General features: G+C 37.6%; 1 protein-coding gene and 1 long non-coding RNA gene across 3 annotated transcripts in view; one reads left to right on the plus strand and one right to left on the minus strand.

Moving 5' to 3' along the window:
- The window catches only part of LOC109491316, a 20,382-nt gene extending 9,794 nt beyond the window's left edge, over positions 1-10,588 (minus strand). The window contains exons 1-4 of one of the 2 annotated variants that reach the window (XR_004622411.1): positions 10,272-10,588; positions 8,136-8,325; positions 7,150-7,308; positions 1,477-1,618 (exon numbers count right to left, since the gene is read on the minus strand). This is a non-coding gene — a long non-coding RNA (uncharacterized LOC109491316). The remainder of the gene's footprint in view (positions 1-1,476; positions 1,619-7,149; positions 7,309-8,135; positions 8,326-10,271) is intronic. The other variant, XR_002144658.2, reaches the window with a different exon arrangement.
- The window catches only part of PCDH11X (protocadherin 11 X-linked), a 527,317-nt gene continuing 509,790 nt past the window's right edge, over positions 7,671-25,197 (plus strand). Inside the window, 1 exon segment of the mRNA XM_034649548.1 lies at positions 7,671-7,686. The gene's annotated coding sequence lies outside the window, so the exon portion shown is untranslated.

Below are 25,197 nucleotides of genomic sequence, written 5' to 3' on the forward strand. Positions count from 1 at the left end.
ATAAATCATAAAATGGGCAGAAGATATGAACAGACACTTTTCCAATGAGGACATACAAATGGCTAACAGACACATGAAAAAATGTTCAAAATCATTACCAATCAGGGAAATTCAAATCAAAACCACACTGAGATACCACCTTACGCCAGTTAGAATGGCAAAAATTGACAAGGTAATAAACAACAATTGCTGGAGAGGATGTGGAGAAAGTGGATCTCTCCTACATTGTTGGTGGGAATGCAAGTTGGTACAACCACTCTGGAAAACTATGTGGAGGTCCCTTAAAAAGTTAAAAATTGAACTACCCTAGCCATTGCACTACTGGGTATTTACCCCAAAGGTACAGACGTAGTGAAGAGAAGGGCCATATGCACCCCAATGTTCATAGCAGCATTGTCCACAATAGCCAAATCGTGGATGGAACCGAGATGCCCTTCAACAGATGAATGGATTAAGAAGTTGTGGTCCATATATACAATGGAATACAATGGAATATTACTCAGCTATCAGAAAGAACGAGTTCTCAACATTTGCTGCAACATGGACGGCACTATGCTAAGTGAAATAAGTCAAGCAGAGNGGTCAAGCAGAGAAAGACAATTATCTATGATTTCTCTCATCTATGGAACATAAGAACTAGGAAGATCGGTAGGGGAAGAAAGGGATAAAGAAAGGGGGGTAATCAGAAGGGGGAATGAAGCATGAGAGACTGTGGACTCTAGAAACAGACTGAGGGCTTCAGAGGGGAGGGGGTGGGGGAATGTGATAGACTGGTGATGGGTAGTAAGGTGGGCACGTATTGCATGGTGCACTGGGTGTTATACGCAACTAATGAATTATCGAACTTTAGATCAGAAACCAGGGATGTACTGTATGGTGACTAACATAATATAATAAAAAAAAACATTAAAAAAATTAAAAGAAATAAAGAAGGCTCAGAGTGGTATGATATTAGCACAGAACTCTTTAAAAACTGTATATTTTTATCAATGCCCAGTATGTTGCTTTGGAAAAATTATATGATTAGTTTCTTATGTGTGTGTATTTCCTAAATTTAAAGCAGTATCTGACACCTATTTCCTGAGGAGATGACCACATAGGAGATTTGGTAGAATAGGGAAAAAATAAACTGAATCTCTGTGTTAAAAGAAACAACGAAAAAGAATTCTGCTTTCCTCAGGAAATAAAACCTCTTTGGCTCTTTCACCTCACCAAGCAACATCTGAATAACTCAGACCAAAGCCTGTCCTATGGAAAAGAGGACCAAGACCAATAACAGCATTATGATCCTTCTGTGCTTTTAAAGACACATTTTTCCCTGCTCCTGTGCTTCCATCACAATATAGACAAATAACACACAGATGAAAAGCCACATTCAGTACAGTTTGCAACTATTCATCTGTAGAAAAATGAGAGTTCAGTAAAAGAAACAGATTCTTCAGTAGGAACAGCAACCTTGAGGACAACACCACATACCTTTACTTCTTTAATTGCATTAATCAGAGCTCAGTGCTTCAGTGAAGTTCAGCTATATACACGAGGCCATAATTCCCAGGCTCCTATGAGAGAAATTCAGCTGCAGTTTCTGTCCACACCAAGTGTGTATAGCTATTCAAGCCTAGAGAGAGAGAGAAAAAAAGAAGTTATATGGCATGATTGCCAAGCAATTGTCCCACCTGTATTTAATTACAGAGGTTTTTGGAATAGTCAGGCATTCCTGTTGAAATCTTTTCTTCATTGAAAGCGCTTACTTGGCTATTTTTGTTCTCACCATCCCCTCTTTGGGCTTTGACAGTTTTTCTCAGAGTAGGGAATCATTTCAAACTTTTCCCAATTATTTGCCCAAGCATTATAACAAACTTCTAATACTTTACCATTTTGATAATGTTGTAATGCTAGTCCAAGGACTAAAAACAAAACAAAACAAAAACAAAACAACAACAACACAAAACAAAACCTTCCAAAGTAGAGGGAATGGAGTAATGTTAGTTGCATTTCACAGGTATGCCTTTTACAAATTCTTATCACCTATAGTGATGGAGAGGGGGAAGGGTGTTGGAAGACTTTATTCATCCTTCTACGCTCTCACTACCACCACTCTCTAGTGTCTCTAGTTGAGCAACTCTTTTTGTCATCAGTTAGGTATGGTATCTCAGTTAAACTGCTGAAAATACCAGGTAGACAGTTAAACTGCTGAAGATATTGGAATTCTGTAACTACCAGGTTTTCTCCCATTCCTGTATCTTTAGCTTCTGCAGAAATTAATTTGCCCTCTGTGTACCTGTACCAGTTTCAGCCTCATTTTCATTTATGACTTGAACGCCTCAACACTAGAAATATCCACCAATTAAATGTAAAAGTGCCCATATAAATTATGATAGTAAAAATGTTTGGAATTGAGAAAGTATTTCTAACTCTTCAAAGCACTTTCATACACATTATCATTTTTATATGTCACAATAGTGTTCCTTCCCCCTGCAGCACACATGTATGTTTTTTGTTTTTAGAGAGAGGAGTAGAATGATTTCACTTGGGAGAAAAATAAATAAAAATACTTGCTGGATGAACAGCCGGTCTTGTATGGAAGTGTAGAATCACTATATTGTACACCTGAAACTAATATTACACTATATGTTAACTAATTGGAATTTAAATAATAACTTAAAAATAAATAAAAATGAATTCTTAACTAAAGTTTTCTCCTTAGGTAGTCCCTAATCCATTAGAGTTTAAGTTTCTTATTAATTAATTAATTTAATTAATTAATTTATTTATTTTAGAAAGAGAAAGGGGGGGTAGAGGGAGAGGGAAAGAGAGTCTTAAGCAGACTCCACACTGAGCAGGGAGCCCAATGTGGGGCTCCTTCTCACCACCCTGAGATCACAACTCTGATATCACAACCCTGAGGTCATGACCTGAACCGGAACCAAGAGGCAGAGCCTTAACCGAATGCACCACCCAGGCACCCGTTTCTTAAAAAAAAAAAAAAATTACTTAACTTCTTTATTTCCAAACTCTTAGAGAGTGACAACTTTTTAGCTTAATGTCAGATACTGTGCTAAGAATTTTAGGTGCATTATTTTATTTAAATATCACATAATAATTTGAAGTAAGTAAGGTTATTATCTACATTTTGAGGGGGGTAAAGAAATTGAAGCTTTTTAGGATAGTTCATTGAAAAATATGTGTAGAGGCACCTGGGTGGCACAGTCAGTTAAGCTCCCGACTCTTGGTTTCCACTGAAATCATGATCTCAGGGTGGTGAGATCAAGCCCTGTGTTGGGCTCTGCACTCAGCATGGAATCTGCTTAAGTTTCTCTCTCTTTCTCCTTCTGCCCCTCTCTCCCATGCACTCTCTCTCTCTCTCAAAAAAAAATAAATAAATAAATCTTACAAAAAGAAAAACATGTATAATTCAAGCCACATATGTAATTTAAAACTTTCTAGCAGCTACATTTAAAATATTGAAAACAAAAAGGTGAAATTATTTTTAATAATATGTTTAACCAATTAGTCAAACTATTATCATTTCATTATACAATTTATATAAAATATTAATGATACATTTTATATACGTGTGTATGTGCATGTGGTAAATCTTCAAAATAGGGTATGTATTTTATACTTACAGCACATCCCAATTTGGATTAGTCACATTGCAAGTGCTCAATAGTCCCATGTGGCTAGTGTCTATCTTATACAGTACAGGCCTAGAGATTAATTTGCCCACAGCCACAGGGCTAAAAAATGCCAGAGCCAGAACTCCAAATCTGGCCTAAAATCACAGTTTTTTTCTGAACCACTGGGCATCACTGCCTCCTACTAACTGCAATTGTTGCAGATGGTTAATGTTAAGTATGAAAAATATACAGAATATAATTCATCCAGTATTATAGTTTTATGGCCACAGGCCCACCTACTTTTTCAATAACAATGATTATTCATAGATTGTAACATTTATGCACAATGTACAATGCAAGATGTTGTGGACAACAGGAATGGGATTTTATGCAAAATAACTATCACATGATACAAAGTACCGTTCTCATCTAGCTGCATGGCCTGTGCATTCTCTGTGCAAACAGAAAACATGGGAAGTCAAATTACAATCACATTGCTTGATAAGGGGTATTTCAATGCAAGGGCAACTGAAACCTCAGAACATTTGATTTGCTTCATCAATCTCATGTCAATGGTGGTTTTGCTGGTGAGATGAAAATGAACATGAACAGGAGCTACCAATGTTCATTTCTCTGACTCTTTTTTACCTAGGTCTCCATGGCTGATTTAAGGACTCACTCTTTGGAGTAAAAATCAGAGTAGACCAGCTCGGCCATTTTCACATTAATACATTATTTCTCAGTTTTAATCAATTCTTAGCAGTCTGAGAAACATTCTTACTCATTGAAGTACTTTAAATCTTTTCTCTGATCCATTCTATAATTATATAATGGCTCCATAGTTTAATCTTCACAAATCAGGCAGATTTCCATGCTTCTAGGGCACATATTACCATAATTTCCCTTTTCTGATTTTAGCAGAACCCTGGGTCAAGTTCCAAGTTGGATCACTGAACAAACAAAATGCAATAAATGTCACCGCTCCTACATGGTATTTCCTCCAAAAACCAAGTTCCTACAGTATCCTTTTAACTTTTGAGGGCTGGCTTTTGTTAATTGTATAGTTTTTAATGTAAAGCAAATTCTGAAAATGTGTAGCCACACAACTGGAGGACCATATGCTGAGGGGTCAGCATAGTGGACTGGAAATGACATGGGTTTGAATTTCCCAACTCTCTATATTTTACACCTGTAGAACACTGGGCATTTTACCTAGTCTCTGTAAATCTCTGTTTTCTCATTTGTTAAAAAAGGAAAATGAAGCTAATAATAGCTATTTCACAGAATGGTTTTGATGATTAATAGGCCAATGTATATAATATTGATGGTGCATAAAAGGCATTCCTTTTATGCAATCAAGGATTCCTTCTCTTTCTACGTAGAAAGAGTTGAGTCCCCATCAGTCCTTTTAGAATTAAAGCACCAAGAGAAAACCTTTTGCCACATGCCCTGGCTTTTGGTTATGCCATTGCTCACTGATGCCATCAACAGACAGAACACAGAAGAGAAAATGGGAAACGTTATCATTATTTTCAGATGTGGATTTCTGTTAGTTTAACCAACAAACTGCATTTCTCAGATGATTTTCTGATTTACTTAGTTCAACTGGTAGTCTCCTTGGTCTGTAAGTAATGTTTCTACTCTAGAGATAATTTTCTACTGGACTGTACACTTAAAACTAAATGTTGTGCTATACATTACAGAATAATCCAGATTAACAATAAAGCAACCTTGTAGCTGACTTTAGGAGTTATACACTCTGAACGGAAATCCAGAGTCTGTTACTCTTCAGCTCCATGGTCTTGTGCAAATTATCTGCCCTCTATCAATTTCAGTTTCAGGAACTGTAAAATGTGGATAATAATATTAACCTCTTGAGTCTGTCAGGATGATAACTAAATACTTCATAACAATCACTGATTAGTTCTCTCCTCCTGCATTGAATATAGATGGAAATTTTAAGAAATTAATTAATAATTGGTATCTAAAGTGGTTGTTATATTTTAAATCTATGGTCTCAGTATTCTATGTTCACAATTGCTGTTAACTTTTTTTTTTGTAAATAAGGGATCGTAATAAAAATTTAAAACATCAGTTAAGTTGTAAAAAAAAAAATAAAGTGGATTTATAAATGATTATTAGTGCTCTGAGAGTGTTTCCATGGCATTGTCTCCACACTGTCTTGGATCAGTCAGTGATTTTATTTTCGATGAGCTCCTGCCATCCTCTATGGCAGAGTATTATCCAGAAGTGCAAACCCCAAGCAAGAGTCAGAACTGTAACCACTTGACAGCTTCTGATTTCATCTCCAAGACATTTTCCTAATTCCCAAGAAGAGGACAATGCATGTGCTGGATACTATGAATAATGAAGGGAGAAGTCACAGGAGGAGTAAAATGTAATAGTAAATACTTCAGTGTGTCCTCATCGGTGTGTCCTTTTTCACAAAGATCACACTGAACTTTGGTGCTAATGACACTCTCAATAGTAGCTTTACATACAAAATAAATAAATAAATATACAAATAAATAAATACCAAAAGGAAAAGGAAAGCAATGTGAGGATTATTGGAACTAAGGTTTTAACCTTTAAAAAATATCAGAAATTGGAAAGAAGGCAGTTATGAAGATGGAGGTGAACACACTAGGGAAATAAGTCATAAAGATTTGCCCTTCAATTAAAAAAATAAGCTCAAAACAAAAACAACCACCAAAAACTTTCCATGAAGAAGCTATTAGAGAAAATCAACTCATTATAATTAGCATTTTCCCTTCTTGATGTTCTACCCCATGCAGATGCCTTCCCTCTTTCATTCAATAGACAAAAAATAAAAGTGAGTACTGTGCTCTTGGCACCCAAAAACATTATCTACTTTTTCTCTTTATTTCAGGAAAGAAAGCCCCTTCCTCAAAACAAAGCAGAGCACTAGAAAGAAATTTTTTTCTCTTGGTTAAGCATGGAAAATGGATTTTTCCCCTAAAACCCTACACCTTTCTGAAGAGGAATTTACTGGTTCGTTCTCTGGCCTCTGGGTAAATTTAAGGACTCACTCTTTGGAGTAAAAATCAGAGTAGACCGGCTGGGAAGGTTTTGGTGTTGCTCTGCTTTTCATCGCATGACTGGGACGGGGAAATTAGCCCTGTTTCTAGATACCCATGACCCATCAGAGCCATAAACCAGCCACACGGCCCCTCCTTGCTTTAGTGTTCTAGAGAGACCTGGCACGCCTTTGCCCTACCTGGCGTCACTAACTAGGCAGCTGGAGCGCTCTGGCAAACACCAGTCTTGCGGGCTCAGGGCTGGGTTCCTCCCTCTCTTGCATCCTTTCCTACCTTAGAAATGGTGCTGTCCACACCCACAATGCCAGCCATCGAAGCGCTGGACCTCGCTAAAGCAGCCGGAAGCCATCGACCTGTTTACTTTTCCTATGTACTTGTCTGGGGTGGCCAAATGCTTGATCTCCCTCTTATCCCCCTTTCTGCCATCCCCCGGGCATCAATCTGAAATGCAAGTGAGGTACCAGACAGACCTGGCTCACAGATGAGTATGACATATGCAGACACAGTCTCTTGGCTCCAACTATGGTTTCGCCCAGCTCCTGCCCCTACTTCCACCAGTTTGCCTTCGGTATCCTTTGTATGAAAAAATGGTGCTTCTGAATGCTTGTTCTCTAGTTGGAGTCAGGGCCCTCAGGGGGATCAGGAGAAAAGCACACATAACAAAAATGAAATAAAACTTCTGTAAGATAATGTGAATGAGTTAAAAGGAAGCCAAAACAGCAGCGAGCGGAGGACAGAGAGGAGCAATGCACGTCCTAGTTTTTACTCTGCAAAACCCGCAGCCAGAGAGCGGCGCGTTTTCCGCAGCAGCTGGTTCCGCACCGGAGCAGCAGCCGGCACATATTCTGCCGCCTTCCCCGGGAGGCAAAGAGTAGTCCCTAAGCTTACCGCCGTATCGCCCCCGCCCTTCTCCACCGATTTCCTGTCAGCCGAGAGGGGTGCTCCCGGAGCGGTGGGGAGATGTGGGGTGCAGGGAGTGGAGACCAAAGGAGGTTACCCAGCTGTAGGTAGGTACTGCGCCATTCCCTCCCAGCAGGCGGCCAGGACACTGGTTTACTTCTCCCCTCACCCCCGCCCTCCTCTCACTCTACCCCCCTCCTTTCCCCCGTCTTCTCCTCTGTCTAGTCCCTCCCCCTCGCCTTTGAAAAGGGCTGGCTCGGCACTGGCTAGGTGCAGTCGGTTAATCGTCAGGGCAGGAGGACTGTGAGCCCGATGGAGCCGGAGCTACACGCAGCGGCCCGCGTGGCAAAGCAAAAAGCAAGCTGAACTGAATGCGCCGGGTGACATTAGCAGCGGCGACACAGGCAGCCCAGGCAGCCCCGGAGTTCTGAACAGCCTCGCAGGCAGCCTCCACGACTCCAGCTGCTTCAGGGACTGTGAGCTGTGCCGGTAGAGCCCACTACAGCAATCTCAGTCTCGGTGGAGCTAGCGAAAGCCTTTTCTCTTTTTTACTTACCACCTCATTCTGCTGTAGAGGCTTCGTTCACTGGGTAAGTATCCGGTCCGGGTGCCAGAATAGAGCGTGGCCAGTGAGGCGTGAGTGCAGCACTTAGGCTTCCCGCTGCCCACTCCTGGGGTCTTGACTATGACAAGAATGATTTTAGAAACGCTTCTGGTGTCCTCTTTCCTCTTCCCCGATACGTTCCCTGGAGGTAAGAGAAAGAGCAAACCCCAGAGGTGAACGCAGATAGAATATTTTTCAGGCACTGCCACCGCTTGGCTTGGCCTGGTTACTTTGCGAAAACTCTCACTTCTGTCAGAAAAGTGTCCACTCATGAATTTCCCCGACATTGGCCCTGTAAAAAGGTCTTTCACTTTTGGCTTCAGCCGGGCTGAGGGAAACTCAAGATTGGGTCAGGTTCTGAGAAAAGATCATACCCTGTACTCTGGCTAGCCTGGCAGACCAGAGGGAACTGTGCGCTTCTATCTCGGGGGGCTAGGGATTTGGATCCCAGCCAGGCTGGCTTTAACCTTTGGGTGTCCGACCCTTGGCACAGAATGAAGGAGAGCGCAGCGCGCGCAGGTTCCCTGGGCCGTTCTGCCTGGTGCTGGCCTCCCCGCCTTTCCTTCCCGCCCTACTATGCTCAGCCAGCAGCACCTGCTGAATGCGGAGATGATAGGTGTGGAAAATTCTGACTAGCTTTAAAAAAATAAATTTCTTATAATCACGTAGCTGAAAAACATACTTCCCTCATTAAAAAAAAAGAGAGAGAGAGACTTTTTCTAAGAACGTAGCCGAACATAAAAGTGTACCTCTTTCACTAAAGAAATGACTTTTAACCCCTTAGCCAAACAAACAAAAAAAAATCCCACAAAACAACAACAAAACTGCCTACCAAGCCCATAAATGAGTGGCGTTTATTAAGATAGAACCTAAAAACAGTTCCTCTCTCCACAAAGGAATTATTTTTTTTTAAGCGCGTAGCCATAAAACAGCCCCTTTCCTCGAAAATGAATGCCTCAATAAGGACATCATCAGAAAAGGTGACTGTTTAAAAGCGCATAGTCGCAAATGGGTGCTTTTCCTTAGAGACTTTAGAAAAGCAGAGAGGCAAGCTGCCCTCGGTTGGAGACAGGACTAACATATGAGCGATTAGCCACAAATTGACTTACTTTCCTTGCAAAAAGAGCGGGGAGGTCCCTTTCCTAGAGGTACAACGGGAACCACTTCTTTCCTCCCCCAAGGAAAGACTTAGAATTCAATGAAGAGGGCCTCTTCATTTCCAGGTGAATTCCAGGTTTTGCCACTTTGGCCGCCCTGCGGTTTTGGGTGGGGGCGCCCAGGTACCTGTAGGGAATGAGTGTGTACACGCATCTGTAGGAGGGCCCTCGCTTCTCCAAGTGGGATGCCCTTCCAAAATGTTGGCTGGGGGCTGGGAATCGAAACTTGCGCCACTGCGGCACAGACCCACGAAACAAAGACCTAATAAGAGAGTGGCTAGCAAAAATAAATAAATTAATAAATTAATTAATTAATTAAATAGCAAGAACAAAACGAAAGCAAGTCCTTGTTTGCAAGTATCTCATGACGTCATTTAAACCTAGCACAGGAGCTGTTGTACTAAGAAAAGTATGTGGAAGGAAGTGCTTAAAAAACGAGATAGGCCGGGAACCGGGTAGAAAATATGCGGAGGGGCGATGGTTTTGGAGGAGCCGCTTGCGTGCTCTTAAGCGCAGCAAGGAGAAAACCACCTGCGGACAGTGCAGAGAATTCTGAACACAACGCAACATCTGAGAAGGTAGTGGTGCTTTATGATGAAAGCGACTCCTCCTCCCATAAAAGGTTAAAAGAGGTGTGACTCAAGAAAAAAAAAAGGTTACTTGCCGGCATCTTCTGGGTAAAGACTAAATGGAATTCCACTCTTATTTGAAACAAACTCGCACAATCATGGCTGGAAATCTAAGCCTCAGGGCTGTCCTTTAGCCTGCGCATTTTGGGGGTGAGGGTGGGCATTTAAGAGCAAGTAGAAGTAACAGAATTTGTAGATGTTTCCCCCTTTCCTGCCTTTGGTTCATCCGAGGAAGTGCGGACGATATGCGGGCGGTTTTAAGGAATGAACCAAGAGACAGACGCGCTAAGGTCTAAAGATACCTTTCTCCCTCTGCTAAATTAAGAATTCCCTCGCGCAGCTCCCAAGTTCTGAGTCCAGCCTCCACCTCCACCTCGGTGCTTCTGCCAAGAAGTAAGGGAGCGCCTCCATTAGCGAGGCCCAAAAACCTTTTTCTCCAGTCGCCTTCGCTTGGGCAACCCCTCGCTCTGGCAATGATGTCAGCCCAGGAGAGGCAAGGCCGAGCGGAAGCCCAGAGAGTAGTCCCTGTCGGGAGCGCGATCAGCCCTGCCCCGCGCGCTCCCGGTGCGCAGCCGCCCCCGCTTCCTTTGGGCCTCCTTCCGGCGCTCTAGGTCTCGGCCCCTCCTTCCAGCTCCCAAGAGGCGCGTGGAGACCTGGGAGGCGGTGGAGACTTGTGAGGGCTTGGCGTTAGCCGGTTTTGAACCTCGGGATCAAATACAGATTGAGGATCTCCCCTCACTCTTCCCCTCCCCCGTTCTCGCCCCCTTTCAGTTTACACCTTCACTATTAACTGAATTTACTTATTTAGCGGCATTTTAGAGGGCACGTTCTTTGGATAAAATAATAATAGTTACCAGTGTTAAATTTCCGCTGTTTTCTCTCCTTCCTGGGTGATAAGGAAGGGGGATGTGAAAACCGGCGTCCCTCAAATCCCGTGGCCATCTTTTCTCCTTAGTAAGCGAAGAGGGTCTTCTTGGAAAAGAAATGGTGCAGTGGGGGAGGGGTCAGTCAGAGGCGGGGGCACTGTGTGAGGAGGCCCTTTCATTGAAAGAGGGGACTGGAGTTCGGGAGTTGTGGAAAGAAAGGTTCTAGTTACTGTTGCTTCAGAGGAGAGGCTACAGTGCTGTTTATGATGACGCACAGTCACTGGAGACCAGCGCGCCAAATCGGAAAGATTCAGGAATAGGATTTTTTCAAGACAGAAGCCCATTTAGGCTTCCTCTCGGAGTTTGCTTGTCTCGTTTTAAGGAGTAACCCACCTGCTTTCCTGAATTTGAGGCTAATCCTTTACCCCTGATTGTTGACAATCCTTTCTTTAGTTTTGGAAAAAGGACCTCAGCGTGCAGTTGGAGAAGGTTGCACAGGGCAAGAGGGAGGGGACCTAGGCAGGATGTAGGCGACTGGGCCTCCGAACCTGTTAACCTTCCCAAGGAAATTACATTCAGAGAGGATCACAACAAACTGCTTACTTACTGTATGTTGGATTGGTGGCAGGTGGGAAATTTGGGGGAAAGGGAGCAGTAGAAAAGAATTGTTATGTTTTGTAAATCTAGGATTTTGTTTTCTTCTAACCTTTGATAGAAGGCTTCCCTAATGTGGTGTATAGGAAAAGGCAGCAAACTTAAACTTGCTGTGTGTTTGGAATACAGAAATGGGAAAGAAACACAGACCAAGCATAAAAACACACTCATTTTCTAAAGTTCAGTTATTTGCTGAGGGTTGAAAGGAGTTTGTTTGTTTGTTTGTTTTTGTTTTGTTTTTTCCCAAATAACCTGAATGCAATTCTGCTGGACACCCAAGTAGTGTTGGTTTGGACAGCTGGAATCCCTGGCAGAATGGATACCTGGTTTCACACTATTTATTCTCTTAGTATCCAAGACTTTGTTTTTTGCAAGATAGAAATTCCTGATAGCTTCCAGAATGCTGGTGGCAGGAGAAGTCTGGTAGAAATTTAGGAAACAGAAAATGCTCCTTTTCTCTATGCAATCAGTCCACAACAGCCTTTATCCAGGATTTATAAGGTTCCTGGGGCAGGAGGAGAGCCACACCTACAAGGAGACTTTACATAACCACTGGCTTTAAACTGCTTTGACAAAATATGTTTGGCTGCTACATTTTCTATTAGTAGAAAGAGAAATTATTCAGGGGATGAAATTTTGAAATCTAATTGTCTCCAGGAATCTTGCTTCATATATTTTAAAGGAGGTTCCATCTGTGTATTTATTAACCAAAGTATCCACAAGCATTAATTAGTCATCTACTGTGCCAGACATGTGCTAAGTTCCAGGAATACAAAAGAGAATATGAAAAGGTGGCTTGATGCCTCTGTGAGCCAGGACATTCTTATACATTTATGATACAATGTGATAAATGTTCTAATTGAGCATAATGGGAGGAGAAATTAATTTTTGCTAAGAGATTGAGAAGAGATTCATAAAGAAGGTGTTTCTCTGGCATTGAAAAATGGATATTCCTAGGCAGTGGCTAGCCAGGAAGTAGACTTGGAAGATCCTCACACAGACTACCTAAGGAAAGGTGGGAGGGCCTGATGTCCCACTGTGCAGTTAGGAGGTATGTGTGTATTTTGTAGATTCAGACCACCTTTAAATTTTTTTTTCAAGCAAATATGTTAAAAACAAGCAGGATGAGGAAATTGGGTAGTATGTGGAACACAATAGAAACATTTTTGTTGTTTGTCTTCAAATGAATATTTGAATAAATTAATGCATTCGGAAAAGAGAGTGGAAGGAATAAGTTAAAAATATACTGCAACATCCAGAAAAGAGGAGGAATTAACAAAGAGGGCCTAAAGCAAATTAGTATAACTGAGAAAGAAAGTAATGCTAATTTGGGGAAGAAAATTTATCTTCAGTCATAATCATCTATCCACTATATACTGATACTCATCTCATCTTCCTCTTCCAGGCATCCAAGTTCCCCGTCTTCCACCATGAGATTAAACTTGAGCCACTTGCAAGCACACTTATCTTCATCGCACTCCATTTTTCACACACGTCTCTACATCATCTCTCCCACCCTTCCCATTTCAGCTTTCTCTCTACCCACAGTGAGTCACTTAATCTTGGCTTTTTCCTTCCTTTAAGCCCAACAAACACCTCTATTTCTATTATTTTTCCTCTGCTTCTCTGTCTTCCCTCCTTGCTACTTCTCTACATTATCTACCTAAGTTATTTCTACACTCATCCCCATTTTACTTCCTCATTCCCACTAGCTACCTTGCACTCTCTTCTCATTCAGTGACCTCAAGAAGTTAAAACAACAACAACAACCAAGGAACATCTACTTCAAACTCAGAGATTTGTGAAATTTTCCTCACCAAGGAGATTTCTTGTTATCTGTCTGTGTCTTTTGCTATTTTATTTCAAACAAAATTTATGATGCAATTCCTAAGATTTGTTATATTTTTTGTTATGCCTCAAAATATCTGTTTTCCTTTGGTTACAGCTAGGGTTTCAAATATTGTACATTGGGGAATCCAAGTTTTCTGAATTTCTCACTACACTCTCCTGAAATTGTTTCTCTGCATCCCATCCTTTCTGGTATATTCTCTTCCCCTTCTTTTATGTTTTCAGTAAATGTTTCTTTCATATTATTATTTCCCTCCCCTTTTTGCCTTATGGCTCAAATTTATATATTTTGAGAGGGTATTCCCCTTAGACAGTCCCCCCCCCAAACACAGACACTCAGGATTTTAAGGCCTTTGTCAAAGCACATTCATACAAACATATACAGTTACCATGTCAATCTTCAGAGACAAAGGAACCCTTGTTTTTTGTTTTTTGTTTTTTTACTACATTCTGAGAGTTATTTTGGTGTATGTGGAAAAGGGACAATTCTTAGATGGTCCATATTTCCGCATGTGGTAGGGTTGGCTGAACCTTTACTGGGAATTGGGGAGGGAAGAAAGAGTATGCAGAAAAAATAGATGATTCATTCTTTCATCAATGACATATGTAATTTCTACCTTTGGGAAAAATAAAACATATAACTACATTTAATTAGATTGACATTATATTATAACATTCCAAATTAGCATGTCATTGAGCCGAGTTCTATTATCTGAAGATGTTCTTGATCATTCAGTATCCAGAATGAAGAAAACTAGGTAAGATGCCTTGATATTCCAGATTAGTTTGTGATGTTCACATTAATCTAATCCTTTCTGAAATAGTGTTATTTTTCAATAGAAGTTTATCATGAAGGCATCATCCCTAAAATGTGGTTATCTTTTTTTAGGAGAAAACATCAAATGACCTATATGCCATGGTCCCTCAAGGTTTACACCCTGTGCAACATCAATTGTAAAGTACAGTTTTATTATATGGAGAAAGCTATTTTAGGGTGAAGAGTACCTTTTGAGATTTCATGACATCTGTGGAAAGACTACATTCTCATTATCAAATGGTAAAAAATTGGATAAAGAGTTTTTCAATCACGATTTTCGAGTTAAGAGTGGCTTGGCAGAAATCATAAATGCTTCTATTTTGCACTTCAAAAATTCTTAACTGATCAAGGAGTTTAAGTGTCCTTTTAATTATCTTTAATGTGTTAATCATCAAATCAGTATAATAGATTTTGAAAGTAAGAGTGATGATGGCTATAGTTGTCATTTCCAGCTCAGATCTGAAAGAGTGATTTTTTTTTCCTACCTAATCTTCTCAACTCAAATGTGTAGATTTGGGAAGACAAAAAAAGGAAAGGGAAAAGAAAGAAGAGACTAACTCCTCCAAGATAATTTTTCTCTCTTTAATAAAAACTATTTTAATTAATATAATATACCTTTTAGCATGACAATAAAAGTAACACAAGGTATTTTATGATTTATATTTTATTTGTATCTAGAGAGTGATCTTGGGCAAATAATTTAATCCCCCTGGAGTACAGTTTTCCCAAAAGTAAAATGAAAAAAATGTAAATTATTTCAAGTCCATTTCCAGTGAAAAAGCATAGGATGTTTTACAAAAATCAGTAGTCATATAAAGCATTATTTCTTTGTCCCATGGTACTGCAGGTATTACCAGTTTTACTGCATTGATCCATTAACCATTAATAACAAAAAATGTATTGCTTGCCCAGCATTATATTTCTTTAGATGTAGGGGTTGGACTGTGAAGGGTGATCCTTAAAGAATTTAAAGTAGTACCTGCTTTGAGAAGCTTACATTCTGATTGGGCAAAACCAATGAACAACAAAAATAGCAAAGTAATGTATAGTGACATTAAATTAAATTCAACATACATTGAGTGCCAGGTGGTACGTTGCAAATATGCCAAGTATGGTCTAGGTTTTATAAACTGTGGAATTAAAGGGGACCAGAAAGATCATTTGGTCCAACCTCTTCATTTTACAGTAAGTAAACTAAGGGTCTAGGTTCATGTAAGGCATTGGGTGATAGCATTAAATAATATACTCCGCAACCACCTGTTCCCTGCTTTGCTTGAATGCAGTGATAGTTTTGTACCTTATCAAAAAGTTAAATATATCCAAGACTTGTTTATTTCTTTGGCTTTATTAAGCTCAACAATTTCCCAATTTGACTCAGATATGGAAAATACTGCTTTACACATTTTCTTTTGAATTTAGATTATTAAAATGTCTTTATTGTGCATATTATGTTATAAAACATAAAAAATGAAGTTTTGCCATGAAGGCTAAATAAATAAAGTACCAAGGCATTAAATTATATAAATATTTTAACTATTTCAAAATGACTTGAAAACCCATTTACTTAAAATGGCAAGCAATATACATTCCTCAAAGGATGATTTTATTTTTATAAATTCATATTTACCTAAAGACTTAGAAGTGCATTTTCTGAAGGTTTAAATATAATTTGGGAAAGATTTTAACTTTGGTCTACTTGCTGCATGATCTTATTGCCCAGTCTGTATGTTAGGGAATAAAGGTCAGGTAGAGGTAGTCTGGCAAAATATACCAAAGCAAAGCTTTGATTTCTTCCCTGAATAAACTTAGAGTGGTTTATTTTACTTTGTGGCAGAGGGAAGGCATGGGACTGTTTTTCAGTTTAGTATAAACATGCAACCTTTTTGAAACTGCCTAGGCTTGCTTCTCTTTCTCAGTTCTAGTATTATATATTTAGACTATCTTAACTGTTACTTGCTAGGGTTTTTTTTTTTTTTTGCTAGTTTTACTTGGATCATGAAACCTCAAAAACATGTGAATACATTAAAATTTTAGAAGAGAGGCTTAACAATGGGTAATAAACACACACCAACACACACAAACTAACAGGATAAAACTTTACGTGGGAGCTTGCTTTATGGTCATCAGGCAAGATTTCCATTGCCTTTCTCTTTACATCAGGAAAAAAAAATTGTGCAGTTTAACACTGATATTTTAGCCTTCAGTCAGGCTCCACAGTTCTTATAGCATCCTTTGTCTTGCAACTTTTCTTAGCCCATGAACTCTCTTTTAACAAAATCTGTGATATAAAGCAGTTTCAATATATGCTAGCCATTTCATAATTGAAGAGTGCAAAGCAGAATTATTTGAGGAAGGGAATTTGAATCCATTACATATCATATGGCTTCTGAATTCCTTAGAATTGCATACAAGAATAAATAGATATGGGAATATAAGGTCACTGCTAAAAACAATAGCTGGTTAGCTATAACAGAATCAAAGCACTTTAGAAAGAAATAGAGCCAAATACACAATTTGTAATCAATCACCATCACTGCCAATGACTTGTTATTTCAAACTCCAGTTTCTAGGAAGTTACATTTTATTCCTGTGTATCTCAGACTTCAATGTGCATTCCAGTCATCTGGGAATCTTGTTAAAATGCAGGTTCTGATTCAGTACAGTCTAGGTAGGACCTGAAATTTTGCATTTCTAGCATGTTTACTAGGGATGTAGATGCTGCTGCCCCCTGCAAACCACACTGAGCAACAAAAGGCTAATTCTTAGTCTGGTAAACAACATGAAAATGGTGAAGTAAGCAAAGGTAACAGCTGTTTTGCAAAGGACTAAATTTTTAAAAATTAAAATGATATGAATTATTGCTTTGGGGTATTAAAATTGATTTTAACCTTTGGTATAACTAGATCAATTGAAACTAGTTCAGAAGAAAAACCAGTTGCTTGCTCATTGTATAGTCAAATTTATTTTTACAAGCACTATGTGCAACATTTATAACATTTTAAAAAGAAAACCATTGGGCACAGACTGTCAACAGCTTACCAATATTTTTTAAATTTTTCTAATTTCCCAAAGAGATCCAAAAATTCTGAGCAGTTTAATATAACATAGATCATTGGTGATATTAGTTTGTGAAATGTTGAACATGAACATATCAATTAATTGTTCAGACTTCAGAATAAAATGACCAATTATAGTTTGGTCATTGTAAATTTGGAATGTATTTTGTAAAATTGGAAATTGTAAATTTTCATTTACCTAATTCAAAGACATTATTTTTATTTTCCTTTTAGTGTCTGATTTTTTTCTGTAAATCTATTTTAATAAGTTATACTTGACTTACAGGTTTAGAATGAATGCCAGATTCCATACGTATTCAGCACTTGCAGCCAATTTCCAACCTCAGGAAGTAATAAAGTATATAATGTAATAGGCCTGCTCAGTTGTCCATCTGAATATGCTGACAGCAAAATGATTTGGTCTGTGAAAAAAATGCAAGTTGCACTCATAAGGTTAGGAATTGATTTTTAATCTCCTTATTCAACTATTTTACATCTTACATCAGTGAATGGATCTAAACCTTTCTTGACCTTTTTAAATTTTCAGTCTCTAAAACATCTTCATAACCAAAGCATCCAGGGCAAATTAGTACTTCTTTTTTATTTGTTTGTTTCAAGTTTTTATTTAAATTCCAGTTGGGTAGCATGCAGTGTAATATTAGTTTCAGGTAGTGTCTGATATGTTTAAGGACAACAACAACAATAGCAAAAAAGACTTGGTAGAGTTTATTTTATATCTGCTATCTTTTAAAACTCCCCTTAAGGAAGGAATAAATGGTAAATTAGACATTGTGCTAACTACTTTCTTCACACCCAGACTTTCATCTGAGACTACAGCAAAATAGTCATTTAGTATAAGTGAACTTTTCATTAATAATCATTCTAGGAAATCTTCATAATTCCATTTTTTAATGTACTGTTCATCTTGGTATGGAACCAGTGTCAAATTAAAACAAACAACATTGAAAACAGCTATTGAAAAAAGTCAAGTGTAAGTGTTTAAACTATTGTTAGGAGGCACAGTGTGGTTCCAGCAGATTCAGGAAAACAATTGAAAAAGTTGTCACTTGTAATTGTGGCATTGGGGCTCAGAACCCACTGCCTTCCCAGTGAAACTATTAATCTTTTCTAAGGTCTGACACTTTATTTTTTATTAATTTATTTTTTTGGTAATAAATGTATCTTTATTATTATTATTACTATATTCAGTTAGCCAGCATGTAGTATTAAGGAGGGCATGTGTGGTGATGAGCATTGGGTGTTATACACAACTAATGAATCATTGAACACTACATCAAAAACTAATGATGTAATATATGCTGGTCTGATACTTTAATAGCAACAGGAGAACTTGTTTGAGGGCAGCTTGAGGATTCCAATGAACTAAAGGGCCAGTTGGATTAAAGTGTTTTTTGCAAGTGCTAAATAAACTTGGGTATCTGTCAAAATTGCCTTGGATTTTTTTTTTATCCTTAACTTTATCTAATAATGTTAATCATAGACTGTTTCCATCTGCCTGAGAAAGTAAGTATAGCAGCTGAATATCATATATCTTTTTTTTTGAGGGGGAAATTCCAAAATACACAAAAAAGAAAGAAATAGGAAAAGCAAAACAAAACAAAAACAGGTGAAAAATAACAGATCTTTTCAAATTCTGTTTTCAAACTGGAGATAAAAATTCACTATAAAGAAAGTAAAAATATGGGTTCTATGAAAATATGCTGTTCATGCCTTAGGGCAGAATGAGAACAAATTGAGTCAATTTACAATAGCATTAAAACTCAAAAATTAGGGGAGCCTAGCTGGCTCAGTCCTTAGAGCATGTGACTCTTGATTTCAGGGTCATGAGTTCAAACCCCACGTTGGGTGTAGAGCTTACATTTTAAAAAAAGTAAAAAACTCAAAAATACATAAAATTGAATACAATTTAAAAAGTTAGATCATGGGGCACCTGAGTGGCTCAGTCGTTAAGCATCTGCCTTTGGCTCAGGTCATGATTCCAGGGCCCTGGGATCAAGCCCCGCATCAGGCTCTCTGCTTGGTGAGCCTGCTTCTCCCTCTCTCCCTCTCTCTCTGCCTCCTGCTCCCCTTGCTTGTGCTCTCTCTCTGTCAAATAAATAAATAAAATCTTAAAAAAAAAGTTGGATCGTGTTTGGGTCATAAGAACTGGAAGAAAAATATGAGATAATTTTTTGACTAACAAGTGTTACAAATGCTAAAATTATTAAAATTCTGAGAATTAGGGTAATCAGTTCTAGCTAGATAACTAAGTCAGTCTTTGTTTTCTTGTTTTAGAAATAATAATACTTCTTAATAGAATAAGATTACTTAAATATTGGAAATATTAAATAGAGAAAAATACTGTTTAAATGTATAAAATTTTAATAAATCATGTAATTTTAATAAAGATCTTAAAGAGAAATCAGTGAAAGTTGAGCACAATTAGCCAGTAGATAAAGCCATATAATGTACATCAAATGTTGAAGTACTTAAAATTGCCAATAATATGAAAGGATGACAAAAATGAATGATAGTATCACTGAAGAACTGAAGAATCGATTATATTATTAAAAAAATTAGAATTCAAGGTTAAGATTGGGTTCCAAGGTGAAGATTGACAACTCAAGTAAACACTATCATTCAAAGAAATAGAAGACACTCTGAGAACATAATGTTTGATATTTCCTTTGAAAATGTGAAAACAAACAACCCAATTTAAAAGTGGGCAAAGTATTTCAACAGATATCTTTCAAAAAAAAAAAAAAAAGATTTAAAGATGACAAGCATTTGGAAAGATGCTCCACATCATATGTTTATGTTATCAGTGAAATGCAAATTAAAGAAGTAAGATACTACTACACATATATTAGGCCACCTAAAATCCAAACACTGACCATACCAAATGCTGCCAAGGACGTGGAGCCACAGGAACTGTCATTTGTTGGTAGTGGGGATGAAAAATGATCCTGTATATTCTAGTCAATTTTTCTGTAATCCCAACACTCCTCAAAAAAAAAAAGTTGGGGCTCCTGGGTGGCTCAGTCAGTTAAGTGCCCAACTCTTGATTTCTGCTCAGGTCATTATGAAAGTATTGTGAGATTGAGGCCCATGTCAGGCTCTGTGATGATCATGGAGACTGTTCAAGATTCTCTCTCTCCTTTTCCCTCTGCCCCTGCCCCCTCTCTCCCTCTCTAAAAATAAATAAATAAAAAATAAAGTCTATTAATTAAAAAAAGAAGAAAATATCATGCTTTATATTTTCCTTATTTCATACACTAATGATAGCAACTAAATAAATCACCAAGGAACATGCTTTGGTGTTAACTGAAACAACTGAGTTTCTTCAGAAAAACCAAGCAGACAATTAATTTTAAAAAAAAGTAAATTTATCATGAGTATTTGTATTAAATCTAAGTAAATTACCTGAAAAAAAAATAAATTGCTTGAAGTTGCATTTCTCAGTAACTGTGACAGGCACTACCACACTGTTGTAACTATGTGAATGATTACATTATCATTTTAAAAATTGTTTTCATTGCATTTTAAAGTATTATAAATTTTATCTCATCCAAATCTCACAAAAGTCCTGTGAAACAGGTACTATACCATTTTGACATACAAAGAAAGAGACACAGAACAGTCTTCTTTTTTCCTTAAGATCACATTACCTCTTAAGTGTCAGAGGCATTACATCATTGTTCTTATGATACCTGGAACAATATTCATAACATCGGCCAATGTGTACTAAACTTTTAGGTCCAAATATGATTAAGGGTATATATATATATATATATATATATATACACACATATATATATATATGTATATATATATGATGATACATAGTCTGCCGAAGTGCCACTGAATATAAAAGACAAACACTATCCCTATTTTAAAGTTTCCTTAAAATTACAGTTCTACATAAAATTGATATTTGTTTGTGGATTTGCACTTGGCAAAAGACCTAACATATAATAATCTAACACTCCAAACAAACCTGTGTTATATGGAGCAGACATTTTATCCCCTTTCTCTCTCTTTTTCCATTTTTCCTTTTCCAAATGAAGAACCAAACTTGTCCAGAATATGCTAAATGGCCTGCTTAAGGTCATCATGTTAGTTAGCAGTAACTTTAAATTCCATGAGCTTTTCAATATACTATATAGATTGGGACATAGGTGGTAGATAACTATCCTGGGAATTATGCGGTGATTTGAAATTTTTAATAAAGGAAGAAAGAGAAAGGGGGTATTTCCTAGATATGGAATCTAGGTTCGGTTTGACATTTCTCTAAAAAAAAAAAATGCAAATTGTGATGAGATTCCCAGGCTTGATGGAACTAGCAATATGCTGAGGTAACTCATATTAGTAATGTTTTGGTGAAAATACACTTTATTTACTTTTAGGATTTCTCTTCTGTTCTTATAAGTGCCTCCAAATAGAGAGGCACTGAAAGAGTGAAATGATTGTTCTTAGACATTATGTGGTATCCTTGAATCTCTAGTTCATTCAGTTTTTGTTTTGTTTTGTTTTGTTTTTACTTAAGGTCATCTTTCAGGATTTTTTTGGGTTGGTGCATAATTTGCACTTCTGAAATAATAAAACACAAATACTGTATAAGTGTGAACTGTGATTAATTACACCTAAGTTTTGTTGTTCACCAGAAAGTTCCATTCCTTTTAAAGTGACTTGTTCAGTCAAGGTCACAAAAGCTAGTTAATGACAATAGGGAATAAAATGTAGGTTTCTCTGGCCAGTGTGCTTTTCACTGTACCATACTGTCTTTTACAATAGTGAAGATTATACAGATAACACAAAATTAGATGTGTAATGATCATATAGGCTGAAAAGTTCCAAAGTGCCACAAATAATTTTGGTTATAAATTTAGATATTAAATACCAAAGAAAAGTGTAAGTAGCAAAAATGGTGACATTTTAAAGATTTTATTTATTTATTTGAGAGAGAGAGTGAGTCAGAGAGAGAAAGAGAGAGCACGAGCAGAGGCAGGGGGAGAGGGAGAAGCAGACTCCCCTGCTGAGCAGGGAGCATGATGAGGGGCTTGATCCCAGGACCCTGGGATCATGACCTGAGCCGAAGGCAGATGCTTACCTTACTGAGGCACCCCAATGGTGACTTTTGAACAAATTAAAGATTTTTTAACTCATTAGTCAATTTTTGTAAATAAAAACTAAATTTTATAAGTCAAAATTATGTATTTTAAGTAACTTGCTATCGTCAAAATTAGATACATCTTCTACATGAGGTTTTCATGTTGTAATTTAAACTTTACTGAAATTTCACTATAATACTCTGCTATATTCCAACATAGATTTATGTCTTGAATCCAAGATTTTTATGTTTTTTTTTTAATTCAAGTTAGTTAAAATAGAGTGTAGAAATGGCTTTGGGAGTACAATTTAGTGATTCATTACTTACATATAACACCCAGTGTGTATCACAAGTGTCCTTCTTATGTCCATCACCCATTTAGCCCATTCTCCCACCTACCTCCCTTCCAGTAACCCTGTTTGTTCTCTGTAGTTAAGAGTCTTTTATGGTCTGCCTCACTCTCTGTTTTTATCTTATTTTATTTTTTCTTCCCTTCCCCTATGTGCATCAGTTCCGTTTCTTAAGTTCCATATATGAGTGAAATCATATGGTATTTGTCTTTTTCTGACTTATTTCATTTGGCATAATACACACTAGTTACATCCATGTCATTGCAAATAGCAAGATTTCACTCTTTTTGATGGCTGAGTTATATATATATATATATATATATATATATATATCACTTCTTCTTTATCCATTCATCAGTGAATGGATATTTGGGTTCTTTCCATAACTTGGCTACTGTTGATAATGCTGCAAATAACACAAAATTAGATGTGTAATGATCATATAGGCTGAAAAGTTCAACGTTTATACATTGGAGTACATATGACCCTTCAAATCAACACTTTTGTATCCTTTGGATAAATATCTTAGTTGTGCAATTGCTGGGTCATGGGATAGTTCTATTTTTAACTTTCTGAGGAACCTCCAAACTGTTTTCCAGTGTGGCTGTACCAGTTTGCATTCCCACCAACTGTGCAAAAGGGTTCCCCTTTCTCCACATCCTCACCAATATCTATTGTTTCCTGAGTTGTTAATTTTAGCCATTTTGACCAGTGTGAGGCTTTATCTCTGTGGTTTTGATTTGTATCTCCCTGATGGTGAGTGATGTTGAGTATTTCTTTTAATGAGTCTGTTAGTCATATTATTTATTCTTTGGGTAAATGTCTATTCATATCTTCTGCCCATTTTTTAACTGGGTTATTTATTTTGGGGGTGTTGATTTTGATGTGTTCTTTATAGATTCTAGATACTAGCCCATTTAATGATATGTCATTTGTAAATATCTTCTCCCATTCCATCAATTGCTTTTTAGTTTTATTGATTGTTTCTTTCACACTTCAGAAGCTTTTTATCTTCACGAGATAAAGCTTTTGTTTCCCTTGACTCCACAGACCTGTCTAGTAAGAGGTTCCTGCAGCCAAGGTCAAAGAGGTTACTGCTTGTTTTCTCTTCTAGGATTTTGATGGTTTCCTCTCTTACATTTAGGCCTTTCATCCATTTTGAATTTATTTTTATGTGTGATATAAGAAAGTGGTCCAGTTTCCTTCTTCTATATGTCCCTGTACAGTTTTCCCAATGCCATATGTTGAAGAGATTGTCTTTTTTTTCCATTGGATATTCTTTACTGCTATATTGAAGATTAGTTGGCTATATAATTGTGGTCTATTTCTGGGTTCTCTATTACCACTGGGTTCTCTGTTCCATTGATCTGTGTGTCTGTTTTTGTGCCAGTACCATACTTTCTTGATGATTACAACTTTCTAATACAGCTTGAAGTCTGGGATTGTGATGCCTCTCACTTTGCTTTTCTTTTTCAACATTCCTTTGTCTATTCAGGGTCTTTTCTGGTTCCATCCAGATTTTAGGATTGTTCTAGCTCTGTGAAAAATGCTGGTGTTATTTTGATGAGGATTGAATTGAATGTGTAGATTGCTGTGGGTAATATAGACATTTTAACAATATTTGTTCTTCTAGTCCATGAGCATGGAATGTTTTTCCATTTATTTGTGTCTTCCTCAATTTCTTTCATAAGTGTGCTACAGTTTTTAGAGTACAGATATTTTATCTCTGTTTAGTTTTATTCCTAGGTATCTTATGGTTTGTATAATTGAAAATGGGATCAATTCATTGATTTCTCTTTCTGTTGCTTCATTATTTTATATAGAAATGTAACAGATTTCTGTATGTTGATATTATATCCTGCAACTTTGCTGAATTCATGAATCAGCTCTGACAATATTTTGGTGGAGTCTTTCAGGTTTTCTACATAGAGTATCATGTCCTCTGTGAAGACTGAAAGTTTAACTTATTCCTTGCCAATTTGGATGCCTTTTATTTCCTTTTGTTGTGTGATTGCTGAGGCTAGGACTTCAGTACTATATTGAACAACAGTGGTGAGTGGACATCCATGTCATGTTCCCAAATTTAGGAGAAAAACACTCAGTTTGTCTCCATTGAAGATGATATTAGCTGTGATTCATTCAAATATGGCCTTCATGATGTTGAGGTATGTTCCTTTTATCCCTACTTTCTTGAAGGTTTTCATCAAGAAAGGATGCTATAGGGCACCTGGGTGGCTCAGTTGGTTTAGCTTCTGCCTTTGGCTCAGGTCATAATCCCGGGGTCCTGGGATTGAGTCCTGCATTGGGCTCCCTGCTCAGCAGGGATTCTGCTTCTCCCTCTACCCCTCCCCATTGCTCGTGATCTGTCTCTCTCTCATGCTGTCTCTCTCAAATAAATAAATAAAATATTTTTAAAAAAGAAAGGCTGTATTTTGTCAAATGCTTTTTCTGAATCTATTGAGAGGATTATATGGTTCTTATCTTTCCATTTATTAATGTGATGTATCTGATGATTGCTTTGTGGATA

Source organism: Ailuropoda melanoleuca, chromosome X (genome assembly GCF_002007445.2).
Source record: "Ailuropoda melanoleuca isolate Jingjing chromosome X, ASM200744v2, whole genome shotgun sequence".
NCBI classification, from domain to species: domain Eukaryota; kingdom Metazoa; phylum Chordata; class Mammalia; order Carnivora; family Ursidae; genus Ailuropoda; species Ailuropoda melanoleuca.